General features: G+C 44.7%; 1 pseudogene; it reads right to left on the bottom strand.

Moving 5' to 3' along the window:
* Positions 1–406: 406 nt before the first annotated feature.
* On the bottom strand, positions 407–524 carry LOC124723341 (annotated as a pseudogene).
* Between the last annotated feature and the right edge of the window lie 24,619 nt (positions 525–25,143).

Raw genomic sequence — 25,143 nt, 5'->3', positions numbered from 1 at the left:
ACTGTACACAAAAGCACTTTGATGGTTATCGTCCTATTGGAGTTAGAATGCCCGTGCCTTCCTCTTACAACGTTTAGCCAGGTATTATGTTCACCATTATGAACAGAAAAATACTTAGATTGACAGAGAACTGAATGTACACCTTTTCATATATAGTGCGGCAATTATCGTGTTGTATGTTCACTATTTAAACTAAATTCCGTCCGAACAGGCCTTCAAAGGCCCAACGGTACCGACCGGCCGCCGTGTCATCCTCAGACCACAGGCGTCCCTGGATGCGGATATGGAGGGGCATGTGGTCAGCACACCCCTCTCTCGGCATTACGTCAGTTTACGAGACCGGAACCGCTACTTGTCAATCAAGTAGCTCCTCAGTTTGCCTCACAAGGACAGAGTGCACCCAGCTTGCCAACAGCGCTCGGCAGACCAGATACTCAACGATCCAAGTGCTATCCCAGCCCGACAGCGCTTAACTTCGGTGATCTGACGGGAACCGGTGTTACCACTGCGGCAAGGCCGTTGGCATGTTACACTATTTACAGACCTAAATTTGTTTTAAAAAATTACAAAGGCAGCAAATTAATTGTACGTATAGGCTCCAAAATCTACGCAAGCATCCGATGGTTTGGTATTGTTTCAGTGGTTTGCAGCTACGTTGAGCGGGTCACTTACTGAGTTCCCAGTGATGACTGTCGCCAATATTAAGTGTGTGGGAGTTTCGAAATACATGTTAGGAACTACGACAAATTTCTCGAATTTACACCGGCTCAAACAGTGATATCCGTATGCTCATTGGTACAATCTTTCTGTGAGTCGTTTTATTCTCTCATTTTTCCTTATTTGATCATGACCCATTGCATTACCAAATCAATAGAAGTATGAAGTCTGAAATATACAATTACTAATCGATTCAATATCATCTTAGTGTTTGAAGGACAAATAATTTTCCTGTGGAGCACTTGCGGTTGTAAAACCTGGGGAATGCCCCAAAGTTCGTCGTTAATAAATTGTTCTCTTCACTTACTTATATGCCGGTCGAAACTCAGTAGAAGAGAGGTAGTGAATTGCCGGAGAGGGGATGGGTCGTGATTTGTGTCTGGATCGCTCAGTCGGTAAGAGCACTGACAGTCAGAGGCAAGATTTTGGGTTTAAGCCCGGGAGTGGATTTACTCCGCCAGGAAGTTTAAAAACTAAGATGCAGGAAGACCTCGCCTCCGTATCTCAGATGGCTAATGCACGCTAGTGCGGTGGAGCACCGTCAGGAGGGTAACCTGTGAATGTCGTCGTGGTGTAAGACACTTTCAACGGTAGTATGTATGTGAAGTAGTGACGTTTAATTCCTAAGCTACAGCCGTTGTGCCACTTACATGTCGAAGTTCACTACAGGTGCCATGTAGAGAAGGCGTGTGACATTGTTCACGGTGATTCGTCCATCGGATTGGATGGTCACGCTCGGCACCTTCTCGGTGCTTGTGGTATACGATACCAACAGGATAGGGACTGACATCAGATGTCGTCCTCTCCTTTTCTTTTATTCCACAGTAATCCATAAAAACACAAATACGACTGAACACTGCAGAATTACTCATCACAGTAATCTACACGTTACAGATGCACACTTGACAGTTCATAACAGCTCGGAGGAAAGTAAAGTTTAACCACCTTCCGCATGACCTTGCCCAGGAAAAGGAAGCGGGATTCTGACATTGTTACTTGTTGCATATAGAGTGTCATCAGTAGCTTCATCCTAGAAGTGTGTATACTAGTACCACAAAGCGCAGATACGGAAAGGAATCGACATGGACATTCTTAAAGAACAATCACGTTCTTAAGAAACATAGAAATCAGGAAGACCGGAGAAACGCCACATTCGCATAGATCCAATTATGTACTTCACACTTCGTAAGGCGTAGCACATTCATCATTTACAAACCTTTCACTTGAAAGGAAGACATCTATTTTATTTTAAAAATTGGAGACCTTACGCATATTGACGCTAGAAACGAGAATGCATCGAATTCCTGACGGCTGTATGTAAATCATTAGTTGTCACTACCTCACGAGCACAACGCATGACAAAAAAAACTCCAGTAGATAATATTCCTTCTACCCGATAATTTGAAACATGAAGAACGGAGCGTAGGTACGAATTAAATGTCTCATCGACATCAGGGTAATTTGATGTGGAGTGTTAACTCAGTTTGAGGACGGGGCTAAAAATCTGACCATGGCATAGATAAAAACATTTGCCTGGAGGACTTTAAAAAATCTAAGTCGGCGTGATCTTACGTGGATATGACACAAACTTCTCAAATGCACCACACCTTGCTCGTTCTGGAATTCAGCAGCAGCGAGAAAGGAATGGAAAATATTAGTTAGCATCGCCTGAAGCTCAATTGAACCCTGTTTCCCAAAACTTGAATCCAGTATTTTACCACTACGCCACCTTAACCCGCGTGGAAACTTTTACAACAGATCATTATAAGCGTGTTGACAGAGCTCTGAAACACTTGCGATCAGATAAGACCGAAGGTATAGACAACATTTCTTCGGGATTTCTGAAGTCATTTGGGGAACTGCCAACCAAACGACTATTCAAGTTTGGGTGTAGCATCAGAACTTGGGAAAAATGTCATTCACACATTCCCGGAGATAGCGAGAACAGATAGGTGCGAGAACTAGGTTGTAAAACTGAACAGAGCAAACAGAATAATAACAAATTGAGTGCTACAGTTGACTAATTAACAGTTAACTTCATAAATAAAAAGATAATTGGAATAAGATCATTGTCACACAGGCAGATAGAGGAAACACAATATTGATAATCATGGAAGAGCAGTCAATTACAAAGACATTGGCATTATTGCCAAGAATGATATTGTGCTGGAGTAAGCTGTTGACAGCACACCGGTCGGCATTGATGTAGCCCAAAGATGGATAGTAGGCGCTGGATCAAGCGCGCCTGTCATGAGAGAGGCCGAGACACACGCACAAGAAACACGCCGCCAATGCCCTCTCGACAGCATCTATTTAGGCGGCCGGCACTGACCGGAGGCACTCACTGATTCACTCACCGAGTTTGGCGTCTGTCAGTACACTCTCAGAGGGGGCTCAGTTCACGTCAGGGGCTACGACTGTACATTGCGACCAGATCATTGCCTATAGCGGGACTAGCAGTTGGACTAAAGTTTGTAATAGCAAGACTACAGGTATTGTCTGCAAGAGGACTATTACTGATGAGCTTGTACCACATAACATGGACTCTATTCCAGTTAAGTAAAACTACAAGTTACGTAAATAAAGAACAGTATTAATCTATGTGTGCATTTGTGTTGTAGAAAGAGGATACTGACCACCCGTAACAACATCATCTCCCTTGCGGTACAAGAGTCTACAGACATCACAAAAAATGGTTCAAATGGCTCTGAGCACTATGCGACTTAACATATGAGGTCATCAGTCGCCTAGAACTTAGAACTAATTAAACCTAACTAACCTAAGGACATCACACACATCCATGCGTGAGGCAGGATTCGAACCTGCGACCGTAGCGGTCGCTCGGCTCCAGAATGTAGCGCCTAGAACAGCACGGCCACTCCGGCTGGCTACAGACATCACAGAAATCCCCAGCACGTAAAAGTAAATTTTCTATTAAAGTTAACAAATACCTCAAAACTACATGTTTTCAATTAAAAGATGCCTAAAAGAGAAGGTGCTTAATTATTAACCAAACTCCACCCAAAAAAAAAGGTTCAAATGGCTCTGAGTACTATGGGACTTAACTTCTGAGGTCATCAGTCCCCTTGAACTTAGAACTACTTAAACCTAACTAACCTAAGGACATCACACACATCCATGCCCGAGGCAGGATTCGAACCTGCGACCGTAGCGGTCGCGCGGTTCCAGACTGTAGCGCCTAGAACCCAAACCAAAGTCAGAGTTTAAAATACATAAAGCTAACCTCACAATTAGATCAGTAGTGAATTGTATTAATAGTCTGCTTTATAAGATAACTAGACTACTGGACCTGATTCTGAAAAAGTTGAACTAAATCAGATTCTATCGATGTGGTTGAACGAGAATAATTATTTCTGATAAAATACGACAACCGCTTTCTCACATCTGAAAAGATACATAAAAATAAAGTTTTTCACTTTATTCTGCATATTTAGCATAGCTTCACGTGAACTTTGAAGGATGTGTGTGATAAGGCGTTAAATGTTGAACCATTTCTTGATACAAGAAACGTTGCTAGGCTTTAGTAGTTAGGAACGACTGGCTCTAGAATTACAGATGTACAATGAGTTTATAATCTAAATCTGACCGTAACGTTTTGTAAAAAAATCTGTCCTTACTCACTAGAGGTTTATTTCATGAGATGGTAGTAACAAGTGAACCGCGCCAAATTTTCATCTGAGATATTAATTGCCATGCTCTCAAGTTCCCAGAATCTGTCACGATTCCGCGAAATTATGTGATGTTACCGAGCTGGTTCACGATTGGAAAAGAGAGTGCTGTTTGCAGAAGTATGCACAATTACGCGAGAGCATTTGGGAAGGGTCTGGGCAGAGGTGGCGCCTCAGCGGCGTCACTAATCGAGCTGCAGAACGCCTCGAGCGGTCAGCGCGGCCTACATTCCCTTTGTGCATTGCAGATCTGCGCACGGTCACTGCCCGCTGTCAATTATTCAGCTCAGTTAAACAGTCCAAACGCGCCGCAGGTTACCGGAGGCGCCGGAATCAGCGACGCCCCGTTTACTGCCGCTGGCGGCGAGACCCCTTTTGTGACTGGGAGATGTACAGATGTTTCAGCCGTAGCTGGTGTTTGAGTCAGTAATTCTCCCTGCACTCTCATTTATTCGTCTTTGACGTATCCGCCTCTACATCTGCATCTACATTCTGCATTCCACCTCACAGAGTGTTGCGAAGGGTATTTTGTTCATCTCTGGTTCGTCAGAAGAACGATTGCTTGTAAGCTTCCGTGTCCCTGGTTTTGTATTCATGGTCTTCCTCTTCGAGGAACAGACGTTCTCGGAAATTTAACAGTTATCTGTACCGTGATATAGCATCTGCCACTGGAGTTGTCAGATCATCTCTGTGGGGAGACACGCTACTCTTCTTTGGAACTTCCGTATTTACTGCACCAGTCCCATCTGGTACGGATCTCAGGCTGACGAACAATATTGAAGTATTGCTCGAACGAATGGTATGTAAGCCACGTCCCTTGTTGATGGACTACATATCCTCACATTCTTTCAATGAATCACAGCATTACCCGCGATTAATTTTATGTGGTCCTCTCAATTCAAATAGCCTCGTTCCCATACTCCTAGCCGTTTTATGGATGTAATTGCTTCCAGTGATTGTACTGCAACCGTGTACTCATACAATAACGGATTTTTTTTATGTATTCGCATAGGGGACATCTGTTTTGTTGAGTTCAATGGTCGCTCCCCGCACCAGGCGTCGACCCTGAGCACGTCTTCCTTCATTTCACTACAACTTTCTAGCTTTGCGACTTCTCGGTATACAACAGCACCATCCGCAAAAAACCTCATACACTTCCGACGTTATCTATTAGATCATTCACACAATTGGCCATTAAAATTGCTACACCACGAAGATGACGTGCTACAGACGCGAAATTTAACCGACAGGAAGAAGATGCTGTGATATGCAAATGATTAGCTTTTCGGAGCATTCACACAAGATTGGCTCCGGTGGCGACACCTACAACGTGCTGACATGAGGAATGTTTCCAACCGATTTCTCATACACAAACAGCAGTTGACCGACGTTGCCTAGTCAAACGTTGTTGTGATGCCTCGTGTAAGGAGGAGAAATGCGTACCATCACGTTTCCGACTTTGATAAAGATCGGATTGTAGCCTATCGCCATTGCGGTTTATCGTATCGCGACATTGCTGCTCGCGTTGGTCGAGATCCAACGACTGTTTGCAGAATATGGAATCGGTGGGTTCAGGAGGGTAATACGGAACGCCGTGCTGGATCCGAAAAAAAATGGTTCAAATGGCTCTGAGCACTATGGGACTTAACATCTGAGGTCATCAGTCCCCTAGAACTTAGAACTACTTAAACCTAACTAACCTAAGGACATCACACACATCCATGCCCGAGGCAGGATTCGAACCTGCGACCGTAGCGGTCGCGCGGTTCCAGACTGAAGCGCCTAGAACCGCTCGGCCACAACGCCCGGCGCTGGATCCCAGCGGCCTCGTATCACTAACAGTCGAGATGACAGGCATCTTACCCGCATGGCTGTAGCGGGTCATGCAGCCACGTCTCGATCACTGAGTCAACAGATGTGGACGTTTGCAAGACAACAACCATCTGCACAACCAGTTCGACGACGTTTGCAGCAGCATGCACTATCAGCTCGGAGACCATGGTTGCGGTTACCCTTGACGCTGCATCACAGACAGGAGCGCCTGCGACGGTGTACTCAACGACGAACCTGGGTGCACGAATGGTAAAACGTCATATTTTCGGATGAACCCAGGTTCTGTTTACAGCATCATGGTGGTCGCATCCGTGTTTGGCGACATCGCGGTGAACGCACATTGGAAGCGTGTATTCGTCATCGCCATACTGGCGTATCACCCGGCGTGATGGTATGGGGTGTCATTGGTTACACGTCTCGGTCACCTCTTGTTCGCATTGACGTCACTTTGAACAGTGGACTTTACATTTCAGATGCGTTACGACCCGTGGCTCTACCCTTCATTCGATCCCTGTGAAACCCTACATTTCAGCAGGATAATGCACGACCGCACGTTGCATTTTATGGATACAGAAAATGTTCGACTGCTGCCCTGGCCAGAACATTCTCCAAATCTCTCACCAACTGAAAACGTCTGGTCAATGGTGGCCGAGCAACTGGCTCGTCACAATACGCCAGTCGCTACTCTTGATGAACTGTGGTATCGCGCTGAGGTTGCACGGGCAGCTGTACCTGTACATGCCATCCATGCTCTGTTTGACTCAATGCCCAGGCGTATCAAGGCTGTTATTACGGCCAGAGGTGGTCGCTCTGTGTACTGATTTCTCAGGATCTATGTACCCAAATTGCGTGAAAATGTAATCACATGTCAGTTCTTGTATAATATATTTGTCCAATGAATACCCGTTATCATCTGCATTTCTTCTTGGTGTAGCAATTTTAATGGCCAGTAGTGTATATGTACTGTGAAAAGCAGTGGTCCTGTAACAGTTCCTTGGGGTACATGTGAAATTACTTTTACATATGATGACTGATTCCGTTGAGAGCGACATGCTGTTTTCTGTTTGCCAGAAACTCGTTAGTACAGTCACAAAGCTCATCTGATATTCCGGATGCTCGTATTTTCTTCTCTAGGCGGTAGCGCAGACCGCATCGAACGCCTACCGGAAGGCAGGGCAAGGAACACGGCACCTGTTTGTGCGTCTGTATCTGCTGCTTCCTGGGTCTCGTGGACGAAGAGAGCGAGCTGGCTTTCACACGATCGTTGTTTTCGGGGCCCATGTTGATTCTTAGAGAGATTTTCAGTCTCCAGAAATGTCATGATATACGACCATAAACCATATTCCAAAATTAAATAACTGACCGACGTCAGATGTATAGGCTTATAGTTTCGTGCGTCTTTTCGATGATCCTTCTTGAAAACGGGAATGACCTGTGCTTTTTTTCTGTCATTGGGAACGCATTGCTCCTCCACCGATGTACGCTATAGTGCTGCTAGAAGAGTATATGTAAAATCGAATTGGTATCCAACACGTCCAGTGGCCTCTTGAGCTATTTCAGTTGTCTTTCTATCCCATGGTCACTTATCTCGATATTGTGATATTGTGAAAAAATTTGGAAAAATACGTTTAGTGTTTCGGTCTTTTTAAATGTCATTATGGTCATAGAGTGTCTGGACAGACGACTTTAATCTGTTAATTGATTTAACGTATGACCAAAACTTCCAAGGATTTTCTGTCAAGTCGGTAGATAAAAATTTATTTTCTAATTCGTCGAACGCTTCACGCCTGGCTCTCCTTATGCTTATTTTGGCTTCGTTCAGTTTTTATTTGCATATGAGGCTTTGGTTCTTTTAAACTTGCAGAAAAGCTTTCTTTGCTTCCGTAGCAGCTTTCTAACATGGCTGTCCGACCAAGGCGGGTCTTTTCCTACTCTCACAACCTTGCTCGGCGCGTACCTGTCTAAAGAGTATTGTACAATGCACTTTAACTTTGTCCACTGATGTTCAGCGATGTCAGTGCTTGACATGAAATCTACATGTTGACCTGTCAGGTAATCTGAAATCTGTTGAACACATAGATCTTCCTACCTTTCTTTGTGTTCCTATTTTCAGTCGTACTCAGAGATACTGTAACGGCATTTTGATCACTGATTCTTTATTCTACGCTGACTTGAAAAGTTTAGGTCTGTTTGTCACCAGCAGGTATAACATGTTACCTTCACGAGTCGGTTCTCTGTGACTGTTAAAGATAATTTTCGAATAAGACACTCAGAAAAATTACACACGATTTCCTGTCCCTACTACCCGCGTAATCACTTCAGTCTCACAGTCTATAGCTGGTAAGTTGATAAATCTCTCATCCGCAAAGTTATCAGGTAAGTACATATTTTTACTTGTTCGTCAGACACAAATGTTATGCCATTATATCTTGGGGCCGTAACGTCTTTTCTCTTACTTCCCAAGAGTTCCCCCAACCCACATCCCCTCCCCATGGCAACTTCTTGTGCATGTGAGAAAATTAAATTTTTCGGTGGATCGTCTTCCTCTTCAAATTACAGGTCCTACTTTAAGGTGCTGGGTGGGACAATTCAATGGTTGAGAGTGCCCTTTAATCCATACAGCATGGTTATCTACATCTACGTCTACAATATATCTACATTGACATAATCACCTTCTAAGTGTGTCACAGCGGGTGCACGGAATCACTTTCAGACTTTTTCTCCACCATTCCACTACCGAATAGTACCTTGAAAAAATTAGCAGCTGAATCTTTCCGTGGGAACTCTGAGTTCTTTTATCTTATCAAGATGGTTAATTTCTGCCTATGTGGAGATGAGTCACCAAAATATTTTGGCATTCGAAGGAAAAATTCGCTGACTGAAATTTCGTGAATTGTAGTAAAGTACCCTTCGCCACGCACCATATAGTAGCTTGCGGAATATGTATGTAGAAGTAGAAAAGATTTCGTCGTAACGAACACCGCCGATGTTTTAATCATTACCGACCCAATCGCTTACTTCCCTATTTCTGGGTAATACATAACGACCTGCTATTCTTTGAACTTTTCAATGTCCTCCCTGATTCCTATCTGTTAAGAATACCATGATACTTCAGAAGGAGACCCACAAGCATTGTTTAGGCAGTATCTTTGACTTCCTGCACCTTCTAAGTGTTCTGCTAATAAAGTGCACTCTTTAGTTCGCGTTCCCCACATTTTCTATTTGGTGGTTGCAATTTACTTTCTTATCAATACTGATCCCTATATATTTGGTTGAAGCGACAGCCTTTGAATTTGTGTGGAACATCATTTTTTACGGTCAGTTCCCACTTGTCGCACCTTGCAGATATCTAGTTTAAATGATTTTGTAGTTCACTTTGTTCGTCTGGCGACTTTATATGATTTAAATTTGGCGCTCAGCATCTTGGCCTTTAGTACATTAAAATAAAGTAGGGCGAGGGTGGTTACAGACTATAAAAATATAAATGTCTGAATTAACAGAAATAAAAATAAACACCCTCACACGTGAATCTTCCTGGGAGATTAAAACTATGTGCCGGACCGAGACTCGAACTCGGGACCTTTTCGTTTCGCGGGAAAGTGCCCTACCATCTGAGCTACCCAAGCACGACTCACGCCCCGTCCTCACAGCTTTACTTCTGCCAGTACCTCGTCTCCTACCTTCCAAACTTTACAGAAGCTCTCCTGCGAACCTTGCAGGACTAGCACTCCTGAAAGCCACAGCCTGGGGGATGTTCCCAGAATGAGATTTTCACTCTGCAGTGGAGTGTGCGCTGATATGAAACTCCTCAGTATCCTTTCTTTCGGGAGTGCTAGTCCTGCAAAGTTCGCAGGAGAGCTTCTGCAAAGTTTGGAAGGTAGGAAACGAAGTACTGGCAGAAGTAAAGCTGTGAGGACGGGGCGTGAGTCGTGCTTGGGTAGCTCAGATGGTAGAGCACATGCCCGCGAAAAAGCAATAGGTCTCGAGTTCGAGTCTCGGCCCGGCACACAGTTTTAATCTGCCAGGAAGTTTCATATCAGCGCACACTCCGCTGCAGAGTGAAAATCTCATTCTAGGAACCCTCACACGTAGCCCCCTCTCTCTCTCTCTCTCTCTCTCTCTCTCTCTCTCTCTCACACACACACACACACACACACACACACACAAACACACACACAGACACAGACACACACACACACACACACACACACACACACACACACAGACAGACATACACACACACAACCGTGCACGTCATAAGTGAAAACTTCAGGTACATATCAGCACAGAATTCGGAAGAGAAGAGACAAAAGTATTACAGTATGTGTGGTTGGCATATAAAGAAACTGAAAGATGTCAGCTACTCTGTAACACACTAGAACCTGTTGTCTAATCTTTTAAGCTGTACAAAAATGTACTGCTTTAAATTTTGGTTTTTGTGAGACTTGTGTACCACAGACATTACAAACAGATGGATCCTCTCACTAAAGTAGGTAAGCCATGAGTAGGATGAAAACGCTCTATCCAGAGCCTGGTCAGTGACGATCTTAATCCCAACTCTGTGACTAGAAGGTAGAGCGCCACAACCGGACAGATGGTTTCACCGACTATAACCTGTTGTCTGCCACTTCAAGCCACTCATCTTCCCGTTGATAGATGGCTCTTTGGTTCTACAGACTTACAACGAGTTATAGGGGTTCAAAAATGGTTCAAATGGCTCTGAGCACTATGGGACTCAACTGCTGAGGTCATTAGTCCCCTAGAACTTAGAACTAGTTAAACCTAACTAACCTAAGGACATCACAAACATCCATGCCCGAGGCAGGATTCGAACCTGCGACCGTAGCGGTCTTGCGGTTCCAGACTGCAGCGCCTTTAACCGCACGGCCACTCCGGCCGGCTGTTATAGGGGAGACATACAGTGTGTCGTTGATAAGTTTCCTTGTCTGATAAATTAGTTTCCTTATTGTCCTGTTTCCTTATGTGCTCTGGTACCCTGCAGAAGGCTACTTCATTCCCCTGTCTATAGCACAAGAATGGTGTCCTGAATCATCTGACCTGCTTAATTCAGTGTTTCTAGACTTTTACAAAAGCTTTTAGTGGACACATTCTCAAGAAAATCTATCGCTAAGAGATGTCTGACCAGATCTGCAACTGAATCAACACTTTCCTAATCCGCAGAACACAATACATTATCCTGGATGGAAATTCGTTTACATAGACTTAAGTTAAATCTCGTGTGCCCAGGGGAAACTAAACCTGCCACTGCTGTTCGTGTTACACATTTATAATTTAATTGTTAGCATTAGTTACAGTCTATTTACGAGGATAATGTGTTCAGTAAAAACTGCAATAACATAGAGTGAGTTCTGGACCAAGAAAAAAAATTCAATCTCATATAATGGCTGAAAACTAATTACTAACAAGAGGAATACAAAGTTCAACACTTCATGACTGCAGGATTTATGAGTCATTAGTATAATCAGTCATTGTGTACAAATATTTGGGAGTAACAATGTGGATATATGAAGTGTACCGACAACGCAGGCTCAGTTGTAAGTAAAGCAAATGGCAGAATGGGATTCATTGGTAGGATACTGACAAACTGCATTTCGTCTACAAAAAGGATTACATATGAAACACTTGTAGACCCATGCCTTGAATACTACTTGGGAGAGGGTGAGAAATACACTGAAAATTCTTAACTGGCAAATTACCCAAGAAAGAATACATACTTATTACGAAAACATACTTTAAAAACTTCGAAAACCGTCTTTGAAGGCACAAATTGAAAATACTCATCAGATATCGTAGAATCGTACAGGTAGCCGGCCGCTGTGTCCCAGCGGTTCTAGGCGCTTCAGTCCGGAACCGCGCTGCTGCTACGGTCGCATGTTCGAATCCTGCCTCAGGCATGGATGTGTGTGATGTAGTTAGGTTTAAGTAGTTCTAAGTCTAGGGGACTGATGACCTCAGATGTTAAGTCCCATAGGGCGTAGAGCCATTTGAACCATCCGAAAGGCGTTCCACGCTGTGCCACATCGTTGGCTATTAACCAAGATACAATCATACGGAGTGTCTTTGCAGATATTCTATGGATCGAAAAAATATTTCTGTAGTAAAACCCAGTATATTATACTGGACGTCGAGTATTCCATAACAAAGAAAGTAACATTGCGTCTGCTCCAAGGAAGCATAATGTTTTCATTACACACGAATGGTTTCTGCTGTTATTGTGGTCTTCGGTCTGAAGACCAGATTGATACAGCTCTCCGCTCTACTCTATCCTGTGCATTCGTTGTCATCTGCGAATGACTACCGCATCCTAAATCCTTTCGATGCTGCTTTCTCTATTCTTCCCTTGGTCTCCATCTTCGATTTTTACCCCTTACACGTCCCTCCAGTGCTAAATTGGTGATCCCTTCACGTCTGAGGACATGGGCTATCAACCGAGTCCTTCTTTTCGTCAAATGATGACACAAAAATCTTTCTCCAATTCTATTCAGTACCTCCTCAATGGTTACGTGATCTACCCATCTAATCTTAAGCACTAATCTGTAGCACCACATTTAGAAAGTTTCTACTCTCTTTTTGTCTGCATTGCTTATCGTCCATGTTTCACTTGCATACATAAATACATTGCCGACAAATATCTTAAGAAAAGACTTCCTAACACGTAAATCTATATTCGATGTTAACGATTTCTCTTCTTCCGAAGCGCTTTTCTTGCCATTTCCAGTCTTTATCCTCTCTACTTTGGCCATCATCAGATATTTTACTGCCCAAATAGCAAAATTCATCTACTACTTTTAGCGTCTCTTTCCTAATCTAATTCCTTAAGCATCGCCTTATCTACTTCGACTACATTCCATTACCCTTGTTTTGCTTTTGTTCCTGGTCCTCTTACCTCTTCCTTTCAAGACACAGTTGACTCTGTTCATCTGCTCTACCAAGTCCTTTGCTGTCCATGGCAGAATTACAATTTCATTTGCAAACCTCAAAGTTCATATTTCTTCTCCCTCAACCTTACTTCCTTCTCCAAATTTTTCTTTAGTTTTCTTTACTGCTAGATCAATAAACGAATCGAATAACATCAGAAGTAGGCTACAACACTGTCTCACTCCCTTCTCAACCACTGTTTTCCTTTCATTCCTTTCGACTATTATAGCTGCCGTCTAGTCTGCACAAATTGTATATAACCTTTAAATGTAAGTTTGTCTTCCCTTAATCTATCTTCTAAGAAAAATCTAATGGTCAGTACTGTTTCTCGTTTCATAAATTTCTCCGGAACCCAAACTGATCTTCCCCCGAGATCGGCTTCTACCACTTTCTCTGTTTTTCTGTAAATAATTCATGTTCCTCTTTGGCATTTCCTGTCAATCTTATTTTTTAGACTTGTGTATTCCCTTTCGTCAACTTCACTTGCCGCATTTTTACATTTTATCTTCTCATGAATTACATTGAATATCTCCTGTGATATCTAGGGATTTTTACTAGGCCTTGTCTTTTTTACCCATCTGATCGTCTGTTGCCTTCACTGTTTCGTATTTCAAAGCTACCCATTCGTCTTCTACGGTATTCCCTTCACCTGTCTCAGTCAATCGTTGCCTAATGTTCCCACTGACATTCTCAACAACCTCTCGTTCTTTCATCTTATCCAGGTCCCATTCCCTTAATCTCCTACTTTCTTACAAATTTCTTCAGATTTAATCTTAATGTTGTGGGGAAGTCTAACCAAAGACTGCGTTATATTGGCAGGACACTTAGAACATGTAACAGACCTAATAAGGAGACTGCCACAACTACGCTTGTCCGTCCACTTTTAGAATACTGTTGCGCGGTGTGGGATCCTTACCAGATAGGACTGACTGAGCACATCGAAAAAGTTCAAAAAAAGGCAGCGCGTTTTGTATTATCGCGAAATATGGGAGAAAGTGTCACAGAAATGATACAGGATTTGTGATGGACATCATTAAAAAAATCTTCTCACGAAGTTCCAATCACCAACTTTCTCCTCCGAATGCGAAAATCTTTTGTTGACACCGACTTACATAGGGAGTAACGATCACCAAGATAAAATAAGGGAAATCAGAGCTTGTACGGAAAGATGTAGGTGTTCATTCTTCCCGCGCGCTATACGAGATTGGAATAATAGAGAATTGTGAAGGTGGTTCGATGAACCCTCTGCCAGGCACTTAAATGTGATTTGCAGAGTATGCATGTAGATGTAGATGTAGATGTGCAGCTCATAATCTATAAACTGTGCTCAGAATCCACATTTGGCCCTGGAAATGTCTTACAGTTTAAAATCTGGTTCCGAAATCTCTGTCTTAATATCATATAATCACTCTGAAACCTTTCAGAGTCTCAAGGACTCTTCCACGTACACACACTTCTTCCACGATTTTCAAACCAAGTGTCAGCGATTCTTAAATTATGCTCTGTGCACAGTTCTGCCAAGAGGCATCCTCATTCATTGCTTTCTCCCAGTCCATATTCACCTAATTATTTTTTCCCTTCTCTTCGTTTTCCTGCCATCGAATTCCAGTCCCACACCACAGTTAAATTTTCCTCTCCCGTAACTATCTGAATAATCTCATCGTACTTTTTTCTATCTATTCATCATCTGCAGAACTAGTTGGTATATAAATTTGTACCACTATAGTGGGTGTTACCTTCGTGTCTATCTCGGCTTTGATAATGCGTTCATAGCAGGTTACCCGCATTCGTATTGTCTCATTCATTATTAAACCTACTCCTGCATTACTCCTACTTGATTTTGTATTTACAGACCTGAACTCTTCTGACCTGAAGTCTTAACTATCCTCCCACTGAACTTCATTACTCTTCACTATACCTGACTTCAACCTATCCGCTCCCCTTTTCAAATTTTCTAACCTACCTGCCCGATTAAGAGATCTAACATTCTTCGCTCCGACCAGTTCAGTTTTTCCTGATGGCGACATCCTCCTGAGTAGTCACCGCCTGGCGATCTGTGCAGGGAACTATTTTACCTCTGTAATATTTTACCAAAGAGTGTTCCATAATCATTTAACCTAAGAGTAGAGCTGCATGCCCTTGGAAAAAAATAACCGCTGTAGTCCGCTATTTATTTCAGACGTTAGCAGTGCCAGAACAGCAAGACCATGCTGGTTTGTGTTACAAGGCCAGATCAGTCAATCATCCAGACTCTTGCCCCTGCAACTACTAAAAGGCTGCCACGCCTCTTAAGGATTCACACGAGTTTCTGGCCTCCCAACAGATACAGCTCCATTGTGATTGCACCTACCGTACATCTATCTGTACTGAAGAGGCACGCATGCCATCTCACCATGGCAAGGCCTATTTTCATGTGGGAGACACAAATGGTTTATCAGATAGGATTAACAGCAGTGTGGGTTATTTTCTGGCGATGATGAAGTACGCAAGGAGTTATCGTCGATGGAGGGCCGTAAGCAATTGCAGAAAGATTTGCACACGCTCTCCATGTGATGAAGTGAATGGTAGCCCTTTTCAAGCGTTGACAAGTATAGAATAATACGTACAACATAGAGTACATTATTTGATTACAAGATTATTGGTGAACTTCTTGAGCACATCAGACCGTACACGTATTAGGGAATAATACGGAAAAGCGACATGAGTTGCTCCTATAGCGTAACGAGCAGTCTGGCTTTAGCAGCCGAGCAGTGCGGCCGTCCCGTGCTTCCTCCTTCGGAGCTCGCGTACTAGTTTCGTTTACCTTCTACGGTCGTTACTTGCGCGCCGTCTTGTACGCCAGATTAATGGCGGACCGACTGCGTAAATGAACACTCAGTTTCAAGTTCTGCAGTGACAACACAAGACCAAAGGCGCTCGAGGTAGAGTGCTTTCTTCGTGATGTAGCCAAAATCCCAGGGAACGACATAGTGGGCATGCAATTACCTATGTTTAGGAACACGGTGTATGTTGAAGTTGCTGATGACTCGACTTGCTATAAGATCCTTCAGAACATGCAGCATGGACTTCGTTTCTGCCACATCGACCGTAACTTCGGACCAGTGATGGTCGATCGTGCAGAATTGGGCAAGGGGACAATTCGGGTCTTTCATCTGCCCTTCGAACTCCCGGCTGCTGACCTCATGGGCAGCTTCTAGTCATATGGCACCGTTCACCGCCATGTAACCGAACGATAGTAACAATTTCGAACAGACCCAGTCCTCGATAACTGTAAACCTCCATCATCATGTGCCGTCCTACTTCGAGATATGCTGCTGCTGCACAGTCATCATTTACGATGTCCAATCCCAGACTTGTTCAGAATGCGGTAAGGAAGGGCACGGTCGATCAGAAAGTCCTCAGTATCGCATCTCACAATTACAGGCGTCTAGCCTCTGACATGACACCCCCAACACGATCGACGTACCTTCCATTCTCCTACACTATGTTCTTGTTGTCCCTGTAATTATGCACCAGCCCTTCGATCCTATATAGGAGCCCTTATTGGACACCACCGATACAGCCGTTGCATAATCTCCACAGCAACCAAAAGCCGTGACAACTCCGCCGGCTCCATCGCCAGCGGAAACCAATTGCCCCTCAGATCACACAATGGAATTTACATCAATGAAAGTACCAGTGACAGCTTCTGTGCCAGAACGACGTGATTCGCTTCCGTCTTCCGACATGGAAGGTCGGTCACAGAAGTAGTGGTCACCCAAGTGCCATAAACGCAGACTTCCCACGGTGTCAGATCGGAATGCCTCAACTCCCAATGACGCCTTGCTTCCAGTTCTCATGGACGACGCACATGAGTCGATTCAAGTCAAGGACACGAATGTAACCTCAACTCCCACGAACGAACAACCGCCACCTGCCCTGACAGCAGGTCAAGAGTCTGTCAAACCAGACAACGTTGCCATTCCTTTGGACGCTTCTTTAGCAGTCAAGTACCCTATACCGCCAAAGCAAACGGATGATTCGGTAGGACTCCATACTTACGCTTGGAGTGACGATGTAGAAATCTACTCTGACCCCCAGCTGGGAGTAGCGTCTATGGAGGCCATGACCTACATATACCTAGGCTGCAACTTTGGGGGACGGAAGGGACAGTCTATGTCTGCCTTGTTAGCCCTCCATTATCTACAAGATGAAACCGAACCTTCCCTTACCACGCCGCCAATCATTGCAAAGATCATATCAACCACATCAGTTCGCTCCCGAAGTTGGCTCTGTTACAAGACATAATGTGAGGATCTGATGTTGATATTTCACTCCTACAGGAAGCACAACTGGCTGCTCTGCCTCACGTTTCCAGATACAGACCTTAAACCTTTGCCTGTGATACCCTTGGCAGGAGCATGGCGGCATATATTCGTGAGGGAATCCCCATCATGTATCTAACCATTCTCGAAATGGCGTGAGTCACGGCCTTTTAACACTAGGGACACGCATATCAGAATATCTATGCCCCATCCAGTTCCACCTGCCAGCAGGAGAGAGCGCCATTCTACTTCAAACGCATGGCCCCATTCGTAGGGCGTTATCCTAGTTGTATATTTGGAGCCTACTTCACTTGTGTCTTGCAGCAGAAAGATCAGGCGCCTCACATCAATACCTGTCAAGCAGCGAAACATGGGAAGAGAAGGCTGGAAGCGCTAAAGGTCCCACATATCAAAAAAGTCATTCGGAAAGTCGATTTCATAGGATATATGTCTCTGAGAAGCTAGTGTTTGGTGTCCAAGGCACTGAACTGTGGCCGCTCGCTTTCTCTGGCCACAGTGCATACATCTACCTGATTCTCCTGAAATTGCAGCCAATCTGATGTAGTCGTGCAACATGGAAAATGAACATCATACACACAGTCTGGAGGCAGAATGTCAGCAGCACATAACAGAGACTTGGGCGACTTACGGACATTGACTCTCCACCTACAGAATGACTTCAGAGCGGCTATTAGGATGTGCCAAGTCCTCCTTATGGCAACACATAACCAACTACTATTACAAGTTCCTCCAAGACTTAGACACACAAGGACCAGACCTGACCATCCAGAAGGAGCCTCTTTGGGGGACACCACCTTGACAAAGCGCTGTCCATGTGGATGGAGAGGCTTGCGTATCAGTGTGAAGCTGAGGGCTATGCCAAAGATAGAGGACCTACTGCCGGAAAGGCCTTAGCTAATGGATCAGACAAAAAGTGTCTCACAACGTCCTGTCTTCCTTATCCACTCCTAATCCTTACCTAATTCCCTTCCCCAACCCAAGGTGCGATGCGATCCGTGCTGAGGGATGCATGGCACATGGGAAGATGTGTCGCAAACGAGGCATCAGGGATACTGGGCGACCTCCCTGAGTAAGTAGCCTTACACCACGCAGAGTTTCTGTGGTGTGGGCCATGTAGATCCCCAAATCTCGTGGGATCAAGATGCACACGACTGATGAAAACAATTTAAAACAGACTGAGGGCAAACTGAGACCTCAGACACCCAAACATCAGGGTCAGGACCAATGGAACGCACTCCCACCACTGAATCAGGCTGTAGACCTGAGCAAGAAGTGGGAACTGTAACTGAGAAGTTAAACCAGATCAAGATATAAGCCTTGTCTGGGACCAAGAGGAGGAAACTTCTCAGGGAACAGAAACAAAAGGAAGGAAAAGAATGGCTTCCCCAACAAAAGTGGATGGATTTAAAGGGGCTTGAGCCCAAGACCCCCAAGAAAAACTGTCTCAAGTTTAAGGGGATATGCAGACCCTCAACGTAAAAGATAGGTAACAAGAGGAATCAGGAGAAATCTAAGACTCCCTCCTCTCAGGATACGAATGTCCAGAAAAAGCCAAGGCAAGAAATAGGGAGACAGACCTATAGTACTCTAGTCCTGGTTTTTAGGATGGCGGTTATCCAAGAAGGCTATCCACTGGTAAGCATCATCTTGCAGCAGGATGAGCTCGTGCAAATGGCCCTCTTTGAACAGATTGAGGGGATGGGACCAAAATTCAGGATGGTCTATCTAGATTGCGGAGCCCTCATTTTTGTCTGTGTGGGGGTCCATACAGTGGAATGGCTCAAGAACAAGGTGCCCATGATGTCCCAGTGGGAGGATGTGAAGCTGCTCGTCAAGACGATTGGAGAGTAATCAACGAGAAGGCTGTACTGGAAGGATGAACCCTGGTGGTGGAGGTTGGAGAGAAGTCCCTGAAGGTGATGCAGGAGCAAGATCTGAAATTGTTTTTAGGGTTCTCGCAGGTCGCTGTCAAGGTAATCAAAGACCTCAAAAGCAATGACGGCAGCAAGATGGAGACTTGAGGTGCCACAGATTAATCTGCAGCACAGTAAAGGGGCCACTGCTGCCCTGAGCCGTCACCTGGGAAGACAGGAAGTAGACGTGGCCCTGATACAAGAACCCTACTTATATAAAGGGGGTGTATAGGGCCTCGGTGGTACTGGAGGCAAGTTGATTCATGCTACAAATCAAAGAAAATCCATAACATGCATTTATAAGAGAATTGGAATTTCTTTCACGCCAATGATGGATTTCTGTTCCAGGAACCTGGTGGCCATCAGGATGCAGCAACGCGAGGAAGATATCACGAGGGGAATTGTTTTGGCCTCAGCATACCTTCCTTACAAAGACAGCTGTCCTCCTCCTTTGGAAGTGAGGGGACTGACAGAAGCTTGCCAATGGCAAGGTGACCAGTTGTTGGTTGGATGCAATGCCAGTGCGCACAACCTAGTGTAGGGCAGCAAGGACACCAACAGCAGAGGTGAGTACCTTCTTGAATTTCTCTTGTCTAACAACTTGGAGGTCCTGAATAGGGGTGATGAACCTACATTCAGGAACAGCAAAAGGGAAGAAGTAATTGACATAACTTTTGGTTCCATGATGATAGGCAGCTACGTCAAACAATGGCACGTGAAGTTAGAGCCATCCTCATTGGACGACATGTATATTAAATTCAACGTTGAAACGGGAATCAGACAGACCACGGCCTATAGGAATCATAGGAAAACAGACTAGGAGACATATAGGAGGGACCTGGGCTTTAGCTTATCGGAAATTAAAAACTCAATGAGAAATCCAGTAGAGTTTGAGGAAGTAGCAGATGCTGCACCTCTGCCACAGTGACCTTATACCAGGACAACTGCTCAGTTACCAAGAAGTGCACAAACAGGAGTGTGTCTTGGTGGAACAACAACTTCGAAACCCAAAGGAGCTAGGAACGAAAACTGTTTAACCTCGCAAGACATAAAGGACAATGGACAAAATATCATGAGGCCCTTATCCACTACTACTTTGCAATTATACAGGCAAAGGAGGCATCCTGGAAGGCATTCTGTGAGTAAGTGGAGGGCACAGCTGCTCAAGTCAGGCTTTACAAAATTCTCACTAGAGTACCAAGTAATCCAGGATGTATGTTGAGGAAGGAGGATGGGAAATATACAAAGACAGTACATGAGACGCTGGAATGGCTCCTCAAAACTCACTTCCCTCAATATTTTCTGGCAGATAACACAGACCAGAATGTGCTCCCTGAGAGGCAATGGTTCTCAGGCATTCGAAGAGAGGACTAGGAATGGGCCAAGGAGTGTGTTGGATTCAGTAAAATCCAATTGACGGTGGGAGCATTCCCACCGTTCAAGTCACCTGGCCCAGATGGAATATTTCCAGCTCTCCTCCAACAAGCAGGAGAGAATTTTATATGAGTCCTATGCAGGCTATTCAGGGTTAGCCTAACAGGAGGAATCATTCCCAATGCATGGAGGACAGTGAAGGTTGTCTTTATCCCAAAAGCCTGGGAGAATTGATCATACCAAGCCAACGATATGAGACCAATCAGTCTGTCCTCCTTCATTCTTAAAACATTGGAAAAACTGGTTGATGTACATGTTGGGGAGAGGAGGCTAACTAGGGCTCCTCTACATTCAAACCAACATGCATAACAACCAGGTACATCATGTGGGACAGCTCTCCACCAACTCATTGTGAAGGTAGAGAAAGCACTTCACTTTCAAAAAATAACCCTCTGGATCTTCCTGGCATCGAGAGGGCTTTTAGTAGCACAACTTTCGCTTCCATGGTTAGGTGCATGACCTAGGGACCACTATATGTAGGGGGACTAGGGCCAAGCTTAGTTGAAGGAAGGTAGAGGCCACCATGATGAATCAAAAGATGGTAATTAGCACCAGTAGAGGTTGTCCACATGGAGGAGTTTTGTCCCCTTTATTGTGGAATCTAGTGGTGAACGAACTCATTGAGGAACTAAATTCCAGACAATGCCAGATGACCTTGTCATAGTAATACTTGGCAAATTTACTGACACAGTCAAGAATATGCCACGAGGTGCGCTGAACATTGTGCAAGATTGGTGCAGGAAACAGGATCTAAGGGTTAATCCTAAGAAGACTGTTGTCGTACCATTCACGAAGAAGCATATCGAACACTGAAGTTGGAATCTAAAGCTTTTCAATGAAACTCTACCTGTGCAGGGGATAGTGAAATATCTGGGGGTAGCCTTAGATGAGAAACTAACATCGATCCCTCACATTAAGAGCATCTGCCCCAAGGCAAAAGGCACTCTAGCGAGAACCAGAAGAGCTTGTGGCAAAAATTGGGGCCTACGCCCCAGAGATGTGCGCTGGATATACACCATAGTGGTTAGACCTAGGATCTCCTACAGGGCCATAGTGTGGTGGAAGAAGGTAGAACAGCAGGTTGCAGCTAAGGAGCTTGCTAAGGTGCAGGGAGTGGCCTAGTTAGCCATAACATGCGGAATTAGCAACACACTAACCGCTGGGATGGAAGCCACGCTGTTCATGCCTCCATTACACCTTTGGGTCAAGATGGAGGCAGCAGCTGGTGCATACAGACTCAAAACTGGTAAAAACTAAATCTAATTGGGATATCCAGGATCACACACTAAAATAGTGAGTGAGGTAAATATACGAATGGTCCGGGAAATGTCTGCCGACTATATAATAACTTGTAACTGCTTCACCAAGCCGTACAATATAATAATTGGAAGCAGGGAGCTGTGGGAAAAAACAATTCGACACCGTAATGGGAACATTGTCTGGTTCACAAATGGGTCGAAATCAGAACAAGGCACTGGGGCCGGGGTGTACAGGGTTCAGCCAAGACTGTAGGGCATCATTTCTTTAGGAAAACTGGCCTCGGTATTCCAAGCCGAAATCACTGCAATCAGGGCGTGTGTGGAGGAGGTTGTGTGTAGGTTCTACAAGGACTGTAACATCTACATCTATTGAGACAGCCACGCAGCCCTGAAATCATTTGCGCCTCCTGCAACAAGATCTAAGATTGTTGCAGAATGTCACAGGGCTCTGGTGGAGCTAGGGGGAAGCAATCGGGTAAACCTAGTGTGGTTCCCTGGCCACTCAGGGATCCGGTGGCAATGAACTAGCCGACAGATTGGACAAGATGCGGGCAAAGACTCCATTCATTGGACCGGAAACTGTCCTGACAATCACCAAGACTATGATCAAACTAGAACTGCGGAACTGGCTCAGAAGGAAGCACGTAGAATACTGGAGCAAGGTCTATAAACAAAAACATGGCAAGATAATGATGCCAAAGCTGTGTTTTAAAAGAAGCTCTGTAATCCTGGACTTGAACAGGGAAGGGATTAAACTCATGGTTGGACCGGTGACCGGGCATGGGAATTTCCGAAAACACCTACATATAATAGGTATAACGCAAGAAGACCATGAATGTAGGATCTGTGCTGAGAGTGAAGAAACTGCATCACACCTAATGTTCTAATGCATTGCACTGGAGAGCAAGAGACACAGAATTTTCATGACAACTACACCTGAAGAGATTGTGTTCGACAAAGAACTGGTAAAGGGACTCCCTGCACTATTTAAGAGCATTGGTTGGCTTTACTAGATATACAGGGAGTGATACCGCACAATAAACTCGGTTTCGGTGCGGGCAGTGGTAGGTTAGACCTAAGCTGTTTAGCTTCCCTGCTAAAATCAAATCAAATCAATCCAGAAGGAGTGGCAGCAGATTAAGCTGTGTATAATAACGATGGCCAGACTACAGGGAGTCCTCATGCGAAGACGTTTACATGACTCACTGGACGCTGAGATACCTACACTACATCACATCACAACCAACAACTGATGGCGACAACGACAGCTCATAACCATACTCGTCACGCCACAGGCACAAACCATCACATTGCTTTCTGTAACAGCCACCACCTCCTATACATTAGCCATGCCATGGTGCAGCGATCACCAATTACCATCCACCAACCCTCTTCAATGCGGACTACAAAATCTATGTCCATATTTTAGTGGCGCACCTTTCTCCCCTACTTCCTAGCTTGCTTTCACCGGAACGGGAGAGACCATTTGGCCAGGTGACTATGCAGACCGTAACCAGTGAATGTCTTGATGTGATAGCGCTGACCATGATGTTCTGGCACCTAGCAGCTATGGTCGCGCTCGATTTCGATAGTGCGTGCGTAGTGATAGACGGTACATCATCGAGTAGAACAGAAGTGATAGCTGGCGTTCCGAAAGGTAATGTCATAGGCCCTCTGCTGTTCCTGATTTACATAAATGATGTAGGTGAAATCTGAGGAGCCCCCTTAGATTGTTTGCAGATGATGTTATAATTTACCGCCTTGTAAAATCATCAGACGATCAATTCCAATTACAAAATGATGTAGAGAGAATTTCTGTATGGTGCGAAAAGTGGCAATTGGTACCAAACAAAGAAAAGAGCGAGGTCATCCACATGGATACTAAAAGAAATCCGATAAATTTTGGGTATACGACAAAACGCACAAATCTGAGGGCTGTCAATTTGACTAAATGCCGAGGAATTACAATTACGAGCAACTTAAATTGGAAAGACCTCATAGATAATATTGTGGGGAAGGCGAAACAAAGACTGCGCTTTGTTGGCAGAACACTTAGAAGATGCGACAAACCCACTAACGAGACAGCCTACATTACACTTGTCCGTCCTCTGCTGGAATATTGCTGCGCGGTGTGGGATCCCTACCAGGTAGGACTGACGAAGGACTTCGAAAAAGTGCATATAAGGGCAGCCCGTTTCGTGTTATCGCGCAACAGGGGAGAGTGTCACTGATGTGATACGCGAGTTGGGGTGGCAGTCACTGAAACAAAGGCGGTTTTCTCTGCGGCGAGATCTGTTTACGAAATTTCAATCACCAACTTTCTCTGCTGGAATATTGATGCGCGGTGTGGGATCCTTACCAGGTAGGATTGACGAAGGACATCGAAAAAGTGCAAATAAGGGCAGCCCGTTTCGTGTTATCGCGCAATATGGGTGAGAGTGTCACTGATGTGATACGCGAGTTGGGGTGGCAGTCACTGAAACAAAGGCGGTTTTCTCTGCGGCGAGATCTGTTTACGAAATTTCAATCACCAACTTTCTCTGCTGGAATATTGATGCGCGGTGTGGGATCCTTACCAGGTAGGATTGACGAAGGACATCGAAAAAGTGCAAATAAGGGCAGCCCGTTTCGTGTTATCGCGCAATATGGGTGAGAGTGTCACTGATGTGATACGCGAGTTGGGGTGGCAGTCACTGAAACAAAGGCGGTTTTCTCTGCGGCGAGATCTGTTTACGAAATTTCAATCACCAACTTTCTCTGCTGGAATATTGATGCGCGGTGTGGGATCCTTACCAGGTAGGATTGACGAAGGACATCGAAAAAGTGCAAATAAGGGCAGCCCGTTTCGTGTTATCGCGCAATATGGGTGAGAGTGTCACTGATGTGATACGCGAGTTGGGGTGGCAGTCACTGAAACAAAGGCGGTTTTCTCTGCGGCGAGATCTGTTTACGAAATTTCAATCACCAACTTTCTCTGCTGGAATATTGATGCGCGGTGTGGGATCCTTACCAGGTAGGATTGACGAAGGACATC

The sequence above is a fragment of the Schistocerca piceifrons genome, chromosome X (genome assembly GCF_021461385.2).
Source record: "Schistocerca piceifrons isolate TAMUIC-IGC-003096 chromosome X, iqSchPice1.1, whole genome shotgun sequence".
NCBI lineage: Eukaryota > Metazoa > Arthropoda > Insecta > Orthoptera > Acrididae > Schistocerca > Schistocerca piceifrons.
Note: the sequence above shows the minus strand (reverse complement) of the source record. Positions and strands in the feature narration are given on the sequence as shown.